General features: G+C 40.7%; 1 long non-coding RNA gene across 1 annotated transcript; it reads left to right on the forward strand.

The window, feature by feature from the left end:
• The first annotated feature begins 3,402 nt into the window (after positions 1 to 3,402).
• LOC110205889 (uncharacterized) lies at positions 3,403 to 8,655 on the forward strand. The gene is made up of 3 exons (XR_002323732.2): positions 3,403 to 3,485; positions 4,691 to 4,951; positions 7,547 to 8,655. It is a non-coding gene; the product is annotated as an uncharacterized LOC110205889 (long non-coding RNA).
• The last annotated feature ends 1,156 nt before the right edge of the window (positions 8,656 to 9,811 follow it).

The following is a 9,811-nucleotide window of genomic DNA, read 5'->3' on the forward strand; positions in this document are numbered from 1 at the left end:
CTGTCTGGAGCCAGGGGACCCAGGGTTTTAATCCTGCCTCTGAAGCTTACTCCTTTGTGATTCTGGGCACACTACTTAACCTTATTGGGCCTCTGTTTCCTCATCTACAAAATGAGGGGGTGATTTAGATGGCTTCTGAGGTCCCTGGTTGTCCCCCATTCTTGGAATCTTCTTCCACCTCAACTGCCCTGATGGGCTTCCCCGGCTTCCTTTAAGTTTCAATAGGAGGCCTTTCCTACTCACTCTCGATTCCAATGCCAAGCCTCCATTAATTATTTCCTAATTATCCTGTATATAGCTTGTTCGTACATCTTTGTTGTCTCCTCTATTAGATTATGAGCTTCTTGAGGGCAGGGACTGTCTTTCCCCTCTTTTTGTATCCCCAATACTTAGCACAGCATGTGGCACAAAGTAGACACTTAATGTTTATTGATTGACTGATACAGTATTGTTCAGTCATGTCCCTCTCTTTGTGAACCCGTTTGAGGTTTTCTTCGCAGAGATACTGGAGTGGTTTGCCATTTCCTTCTTCAGCTTATTTTACAGATGAGGAAACTGAGGCAAACAGGGTCAAGTGACTTGCCCAGGGTCATACAGATTTGAACTTAAGAAGATGAATCGTCATGATTCCTGGCCCAGCACTCTATCCATTGTGCCACCTAGCTTCCCCTATCATATAGCGATGATCCTAAATTGTAGCTATGCTGTGGAAGAGGGAGGTTTCCACACTGGGTATTGCCTAAATTAATGCTATCAGAGGTCAGGACCAAAAAATAAATGCCTGTACCACTTTAAACTGTGCTTGACTTCGGATTAATCCAAGCTGCCTCCTTAGAACTCTAAGTGACTGCATGGAACCAGGTGCCCTCAAGTTGAGAACAAATTGCTTTAGACCTGTGTCATAGCTAGACAGGAGCACATGGGAGAATCGTAGCTGCTTAAAGCTTAGAAGATCAGTTAGGTCAAGCCCCTAATTTTTTTCTTAACTTTAACATTTTTGCTTTTTAGTGATAGCTTTTATTTTATTTTATTATTTTTTTTTACAACATCTCCATTTTTCCTCTGCCCGGGAACCATCTCTTGTAACAAAGAAGGGAAAAAAACACATTAGCCAAACTAAACAATGCATCAATGGAGTTTGACAGCATATACATGGTTCTACACCCATAGCCCCCCACCTCTGAAGGTGAATTTTTCTCATCTCTTTTCCTTGGGTCAAGCCCACATCATTAGGTTTCACCAAACCCTCTTCAGCTTGTGGGTTCCAAAACCAAATCCAATCAAAATGTGGAATCCAAAATCAAGAGGGGAAAAATGACTTGTCTAAGGTCTCACAGCCAATTAGTATCAAAGCCTGGGCTACAGTGAAGGTTTTCCAACTCCTAATCCAGTGATTTTCACTATGTCATTATGTCAGAAAAATCTTTTCTCTTCCTCATGTGCTATGATGCAAAAGTCTTTAGAGTGCCATCAGTTCCAGTTTCCAAAGGGGTATTAAAGGTTTTAACAAAGAACCAGGTAGGCTGTTTATTATTGCTTAAAGCAATAACATTTATTATAACAAGTTTTAACTCTCCGAAGGAAGGCATAAATACTAATTTGGGAAAGTCAAAGGCTGGACCATGGGAGAATAGGGGTTTATGTCAAAGGATGCCACTGGGTCAATCACTCTAGAAGAAAAGATACAACTGGTTCTCAGTTATCACAGGAGTCAGTCATCTGAGCCTTGCATCCAAAGGCATATGTCTTAGGTATCTTAGGTATATGTTTCTTTTCTGCCTCATCAAGGTAGTAAGTAGCTAGAGACCGCATACATTCTCCTTTTCCCATTTTAAAAAATAATATTTTATTTTTTTCCAATTATATATAAAGACAATTTTAATATTTATTTTTAAATAAAATTTTGAGTTTCAAATTTTCTGCCTCTCTTTCTTCTTTCTTCCTTAAGCAATTTGATATAGCTTATATATGTGCAATCATGTAAACCATTTCCATATTAGTCACATTGTGAAAGACAGAACAAAAGGCAAAAACTACAAAAAGCGAAAATAGTATGCTTCAATCTGCCTTCAGACTCCACCAGTTCTTTTATGGTGGTAGATAGCATTTTCCAGCTTGAGTCTTTTAGAATTGTCTTGCATCATTGCATTGCTGAGAAGGGCTAAGTCATCCATAGCTGATCATCGCACAATGTTGCTGTTACTGTGTATAGTGTTCTCCTGGTTCTGTTCACTTTACTCAGCATCAGTTCATGTTAGTCTTTCCAGGGTTTTCTGCTTTTCCCATGTTTTCTATGGAGACTTGGTTTCAGTTAAGGTAATCAAAGAACTACTATAAAGTTGGTCATTTAGTCCAATCCCTTCATTTTACAGATGAGGAAACCGAGGTCTAGGGGTGTTAATGGTCTTGCCTGAGGATACCTGCTTGTAGTTATGATAAGAAAGCAGAAGAAGTACTTTGGGAAAAGGTAGAGGGTATACAGGCTTTTCTGCTCCCTGGAGAATAGCGGTTCCAAAGGACATATTTGAAGGGGCTAAGAAGAGGGTGGAATGGGCTGGAGTGGGTTTGGGAGGAGACAGAGTTAAACTGGATAACAATAGAATAACCCAGGAGGCAGAGGAAAGAACGAGCTTACATCTAGGATCTAATTCTGACTGATAGAGATTAGAGAAACAGAAAATTGAGAGGTAGACTGGAAAGGCATATAATTAATAGTGGACTAGAAGGTAGGGTGGGGAGGGTAGAGTGTGAATTGATACAATTCAGTTGTGTAAGTAATCAGTCCTATGGTTCAAGGTGGAATTTGGGTGTATTACTAGAATCGCAGTGGAGGACTGCCCTTTCATAGATCACTTGGTGTGGATTTCAAGCTAGAAAGGCCTTTGGGGATAAAAAGAAAAGAATTAAGCTAGATCATCTCTAATGTCCCTTCCATACGTAGGTCCTATGAAACCCAGCCACATCATTTAATCCACCACCACCACCCCCCTCCCTCCATTTTACAGATGAAAAAACAGAGAGATGAAGTGACTTTCCCAAGATGGCATAGGTAATATGGAGAAAGGCCAGAAGTGAAATCTACATCTTTCAAATCAGTTTGTGTCTGAATAGAAAACTGAGGCTTGTTTTGGGATGCCTTTGTGGAAAGAAGAGCCTGGAGGCTGTGCTTCTAGTCCCAGCTTTTCAACTAACTTATTGTTTTTACTTTAGCCAAATCACAACACTCAAAGTGCCAGTTTCCTCATCCATATATAACCGCAGCTGGGCTGGTAAGCAGGCAAAGCTGTCAGTCACGTTATTCTCTCTTCTTCACTTTTTTTCTGGGCTGGACTACTCCCTTGGGGTGTAACTTTCTTTCTAGTTACCCCCCCATGGGAGTGGTTTCCTTTCAAACCAGGCTGTGGGTAATGGTAGATTCCTGACTCATTCAGCTAATTGGCTTTCCTCAGTGTTCTTGACTCATTTTGATGCCCAGGGAAACCATGGTGAGTACATTTTCTTTGCCTGGGGAGGAGTGTGTGTGTGTGTGTGTGTGTGTGTGTGTGTGTGTGTGTGTGTGTGTGTGTTAATGATAAATCAATCACTTTTTCCTTTGGCTCTGAGCCCCCAGCCAGAAATCTCCCTCTGGCAGATGCAGTAATTTTAAATCTCTCTACTCTGCCATGTCTTTCTCAGTTGCCCCTTGAAAGATACATTGAAATAAAAGCGCATACACAATTTAGCAGTTCAGTTGATCAACAGCTTTATACTATTTTCTACCTTAAGAAACAAAGTAAACTTTTAAACACAAGGGTAAGCCACTTCCTAAACATCAGAAAACTAGCAGGTTCAAAGGCAGTCCATTTCCCTGTCATGAGAAAGAGGGAAAGAGGAAGGGAAATGGACATGCACTACATATGCTTCATCCATCCCATCTTGGCATCAGTAGCCCCTGTTGCTGGTGGCCTACTTATTCTCTACTCTTTATGATGGCAGCTTCTCTACTTCCGTTTCTTTCACTCCACATGATTCTCTGGCTTCTTATATCCCTAAATCCAAAAGGTGGTAGAGGCCAACCAGTAGTTGCCTCCTTGCAAGTTTCTTTAATCACAGGGCTCTTGTGGCTACCCAAACACCCATTACACATAAAATAAATGTAACATCTACCCGACCAGGGGTATTGTAAAAACAAACAAACAAAAAAGATATTAACGCCACCGACTCACGCAACTATCAATTACCATTGGAGAAGAATGTGAAAACCTGAATCGCTGTTTCATTATTAAAAAGAATTGTATAACTTCCTCTTTCTCTTCTATCCCAAAAGAATTCAATATATGGATTTTAAAAGCATTTGCTGAATTTCTATGATATAGAAGACATTGTACTAGGTTATACAAAGACAAAAATTAAACAATCCCTGCTCTCAAGGAGCTTATATTCTGGTGTGGATAGACAATATCTATATAGATAAGTCAATACATAGTACATGCCAAATAATGGAGTGGGTGAAGTAAGAGGAGGAAAGAGAGACGTGAAGGAATGAAGAAAGGTCTGGTACAGAATATTCCTCTTGAACAGTGACCGAAGTAGTGAGCAGAATGAAGGTAAAGGGCAGATTGTCAGATTTTTTTCGTGTGGGCATTTATGCCTCAGAAACAGGCAAATGCAGCAAACCAGGGCTTGATTTATCATTTTGTTGATTGTCTAGACTTAAGAAAGAGAAGGAGAAAGTGTTGATAATGAAGATTAAACCAAAAAGTGTATCATGAGCATATTTACTTCACCCGCACCCCCCTCCAGAGAACTCATTGTTAAAAGCTACCAGCACACCACTGATTTCAGACCTGAGGACCTCCTGGGCAAAGACACAGAGACCTTGAGGGGAAAGTTCATGAATGGGGGAATGGATAGAAGACCAGTCTGACCGGAATAGAGAATATGGAAAACATTGTGAAAGACTACTGGAAAGGTAAGTGGCAGTCATGGAGAGTCCAACATGACTGAAACAACTGAAAACAAGTGGGAGCCAGATTGGAGAAGACCTTAAATGCCAAGCTAAGGATTTTGTGTTTTACTCTAGAGGTGATAGGAAATCATTGAAAGTATTTGAGCAGGAGGGTGGCATGTTCAAATATATGTTTTAGGAATATCAATTTGACAACTGTGTGGTATGTGGCCTGGAGAGAGAAGAGACTAGAATTGGGAGACCAGATAGGAGGCTATTGCAATAGTCTGGCTAAGAAACGATGAAGGCCTGAACTAGGGAAGTCCAAAGAGTGGAAAGAAGATAGGCATGAGAAATGTTGTGGAGGGAGAATTTATAAGACTTAGTAATTGATTAAATATGGGAATTAAGGGAGAAGAAAGGGTAAAGGATGATGGTGGTGCTTTTGACAGAAAGGGGAAATTTGGGATGGATTTGGGGTGGGGGAGATGTGATTCATCTTTTTTGGACATGGTAAATTTGAGATGTCTATTGGTCATCCAAGTAGATATGTCCATCAGGCAACTGGCAAGTAGGAAGCGGACAAGAGAGACACTAGGGATGGGTATGTAGATTTGGGAGTCATCTATGGAATAATCATAATGGAACCAGAGGGAAGAGGAAAATCTTGCTAAGACTTGAATCCCTTTCCCAATATCTTTAGTACCCTTTCCTCCTACTAGCCTCCCCTAGGATCTTGCTCCAGCAATCTCTCCTCCTCTCTCGTGCATCTATGATCTCTCCCTGTCTACAAACATGTCCTGGCTTCCTTAACCCTAACTAAAACCTCCCCTTGACCCTTCTGCTTGACCCAGCTATTGTACCATCTCTCTCCTCTTCTTCACTCTCAAGCTTTGTTAAAACAATTACATGCATTTTCTCCTCAGCCTCTTGTATTCACGCTACCGTACTGAAATTGTTCTCTCAGGGATCACCAATGACCTAGGAAATGCCAAATCCAATGGTTTTTTTTTTCTGGACTCATCCTTATTAACTTCTCTGCAGTATTTGAAATTGTTGACTAGTCCCTTTCTCTTGGATTCTTTCTTCTCCCTTGGTTTACTGGACACTCCACTCTTCTGGTTCTATCTCCCTAACCATTCTTTCTCTGTCTTTACTGGTTCCTTGTCCTTTTCCCAACCTCTTAAGTAAGGGGTTCCCCAAAGTTCTCCCTTGGAAATTCCATTCATTCCCAAGCCTTTAGTTATCAGCTTTATGCAAATGACTTCCAAAGCTCTGTCTAGAGCTAACCTTTCTCCTGAGGTTCAGACCAGCATCTCAAGTACCCTATAGAACATCTCTACCTGGATGCCCTGCGGGCACCTCAAACTTGACATAGAACTAATTATTTTTCCACTTAAACATTTCCCCTTCTGATCCAATTTTTGGTGGTATTTGGTGTTACATTTGACTCTTTCCTCTTCTCAAACTGAATCAGTCCAGAAATTTTTCTCACTTACATCCAGGGGTGTTCTAGTAAATGTTTAACAACTTGTTCTCTGAAAAAAAAAAGTGCCATATGATACACTCTTCAGTTTAATTTGTATTATTAACATTTTCTCCATCATTTTCTTAAGTCTAGAGTGACAATCAACAGAACAGTCAATCAGAACCTGATTTGTAGCACTTGCTGATTTATGAGATACAAAAGCTTACACAGAAAACTTAATAATCAGGTCTCACTAGCTAGTTTGAACTGGCTCTAACCCATCCCTGCCTGTATCCCACTCCTCTCTGTGACATTTAAAAGATTTGAGAGACATAGATTCTGGGTAATTCATCATTTTATTAATAAAGCTAGCATCTTACCAACAAAATGAGTCAGTTACACTCTCATGCCAAAGACAAATCGTGGCTGTAGGCTCACAGTTTCTATACCCTTGGAAGACTGGGTGGTCTTGAGAGTGGCAATCAACTCTGATTTGTTAACGATTAATGAGAATGAATATTACAATGAGAGCTGGGCCTATTCTAATGAGGGGCTGGGGGAATGTGACTTTGATTATGTCATTTGCTTCTAAATTGGCAATCTAACCAGAGAATTTATCCCTACTCAAACCTTCACCTGGGTGGGGTCTGAACAAGATTGAGGAGAAAGTTAATTCAATCTCATTATCAGCACTGTCCTTCAGAGACTGAACAACCTATAGGCTTCTGAAAAATTTTTGGTCTTAATTCAATAATTAATAATTATTAATATTAATTAACAATTATTAATTGTTTAATTATTAATATCTATTATCACTGCTACCAACCTGGTACAAGTCCTCATTATCTCTTTATCTGGCTATTATAATCACAGAGAGGGCTTCAAATATTGTTCTCTTCTCCCTCTAATCCATGAGTTCTTAATCTCCAAGAGGAGTAGGAATAGCTTTTAGGGAGTCTGTGAACTTGAATAAGAAAAAATATGCATCTTTATTTTCACTAGCTTTTAGTTTCCTTTGTAATTCTATTTTATTTCATACATTCAAAAACATTATTCTGAAAAGGGATCCATAAGATTCACCAGCCACAGGGGTCCATGACACACGTAAAAAGGGTAATACCCTCTAATTTGCCCATTTTTCTTATGCACAGATCTGGTCATGCCACTCCTGTACTCGAGGTCCTTCCCTGGCTCCCTGAGCCATATCTGCCCACTGGACCCAGATGGCTCTGGAGGAGAAAGTGAGGCTGATGACTTTGGACAGCCTTTCCTCACTCAAATCTAATTCAATTGCAAGTCATGTCATCATCTTCCTGATGTTATAGTCCTCTTTGAGAATGAAGGACAAACCACCACCACCGCAATTGTGTCTTGGGTAAAATTCAAACTTCATAGCCTTAAAATGGCATTCAAGGCTTTCCACAATCTTGTTAGCATCTTGCCTGTCTGGCTTTTCTCATGCCAGCTAAGTGGCATAGTGGATAGGAAGATTTGTCTTCTTGAGTTCAAATCCAGACTCAGATACTTACCAGCTATGTGACCCTGGGCAGGTCGCTTTACCCTGTTTGCCTCAGTTTCCTCATCTGTAAAATGAGTAGGAGAAGGAAATGGCAAACCACTCCAATACCTCTGCCAAGAAAACCCCCAATGGGGGCATGAAGAGTTGGATATGACTGAAAAACCACTGAAAGACAACAAATTTTATTGCTTGCCATTCTTTGTATACAGTCCATACTTAACTCTGTTTCTGCTTTGTTAACATGTATCTCTATGTCTTTTGATGACTGTCCTCCAAAAGGTCTCATTGGATGCAGACCTGGAAGGGGGCCAAAGGGATCACCTAGTATAGCCCTCTTATTTTATAGATGTGGAAACCAAGGCCCAAGAGAGGCAAAGTGACTGGTCCAATGTCACAGAGTTAAGTGACATAGCTGGAATTTTAACCCAGATCTTATGACTCTAAAATCCAACTCAAATGCTGCCTTTTCCAGGAAGCTTTTCTTAATTTCTATTCTCAGTTGGTAATTACCTTTCCTCTCAGACCTGATAGCACTTTGCTTGTATATCACATATGCATTTAATTTATATCCATGCATTATTTTTGCATTGCAGTCCTTTACGTATGTGTCATATCTCTCCCTTCCCTCCCCCTGCCCAAGTTCTATGAGTGCAAAGATGGGGTATCTAAATCTTCTAGCTCTTCCAGTTCTTAGGCTCTGAACACAGCAGTTGCTTAGTAAATAAATATTTTCTTAATTGACTTGAACCTTCTCACTCTTATTGCTGCATCATCGTCGTTGTCATCATCATCATCATCATTATCATCATCATCATCATCATCATTGGTGTTGGAAATGGGCTTGCTATGTAATTAGATCCAAGCCTAACAGAGATAACCCAAGGTGTTCCATCTGTTGGTATCCATGGAATGTTACAAAACCTCCCACTGTAGGTGGCTCCATGAAGTATTAATGGGAATGTATAGGTCTGGATTGTTTTGCATGAGTTCCCATATGCACCACACTGATGTGTACAATATATACATCTGTGCAGATGTCTTATCTTCCTTACTAGACTCCAACCTCTTTTGAGTAGGGACCATATCTTATTTATCTTTGAATCCTCTACAGGGTCTTACACATGGTAGGTGCTCATCTGCTATTTGCTGAATTGAATTCAATTGCTTTAGCCCTGGGCCTTGAAATGTTTAGCTGGGCTCGAATGTGGGGAAGCTAAAGAAAGAAATTGTTTTGGTTTTCATTTACAAATGGGCAACAATAATAAAAAAAAAAGAACAAACCCCAAAAAACTAACTAGCTCTGCTTGGGTGGGTTTGTGTTTTGTCAACTTTAGTGCCCCTAAAAATAGCTCAGTGTTCCAACAAATTCCAGGGCTGATCTTGATGACTCAGCAGGCTTAAGGAGTCAGATCTTGTGGGTGTCGGGGGAAGTCTCAGAGAGGCCCAGGATCAGCTAAGAGCTGGGCCACCCTCTAGCTTTGAACAATGCTCAGCTTTAGGGCCAGTCTCCTTGAAGTATGGAAAGAGCAATTACATTTCTTTCCAACTCCTACCACACAGATGCAATGAGGAAGCTGTGGGTTGTGAAGGCTATTCCCCATAATTCTCCTGCTGGGAGTTGGTGGAAGCCAGTGGCCTTTATTACTGCAAACTCATGGCTCTTGGGATGGGGCTATGCCCACATATTCCTAAGAGTCACATATCTGAAAGGGGGGTTTGAGGGGTTGCTTACTTCATCCCCCTGCTTCAGGTTGGGACTACAGTTTCAAATCGTGGGTAGGGTGATACAGGGGGAGTCAGAAGATGTGGGTTCTTGTCCTGGCTTTATCATTGCCTAATTCTGTGATGTTGACCAGTCCATTGACTTTTCTTAGCCTCGGTTTTCTCATATGGTTTG

This window comes from Phascolarctos cinereus, unplaced genomic scaffold (genome assembly GCF_003287225.1).
Source record: "Phascolarctos cinereus isolate Bilbo 61053 unplaced genomic scaffold, phaCin_HiC Scaffold_3;HRSCAF=262, whole genome shotgun sequence".
Classification (NCBI taxonomy): domain Eukaryota; kingdom Metazoa; phylum Chordata; class Mammalia; order Diprotodontia; family Phascolarctidae; genus Phascolarctos; species Phascolarctos cinereus.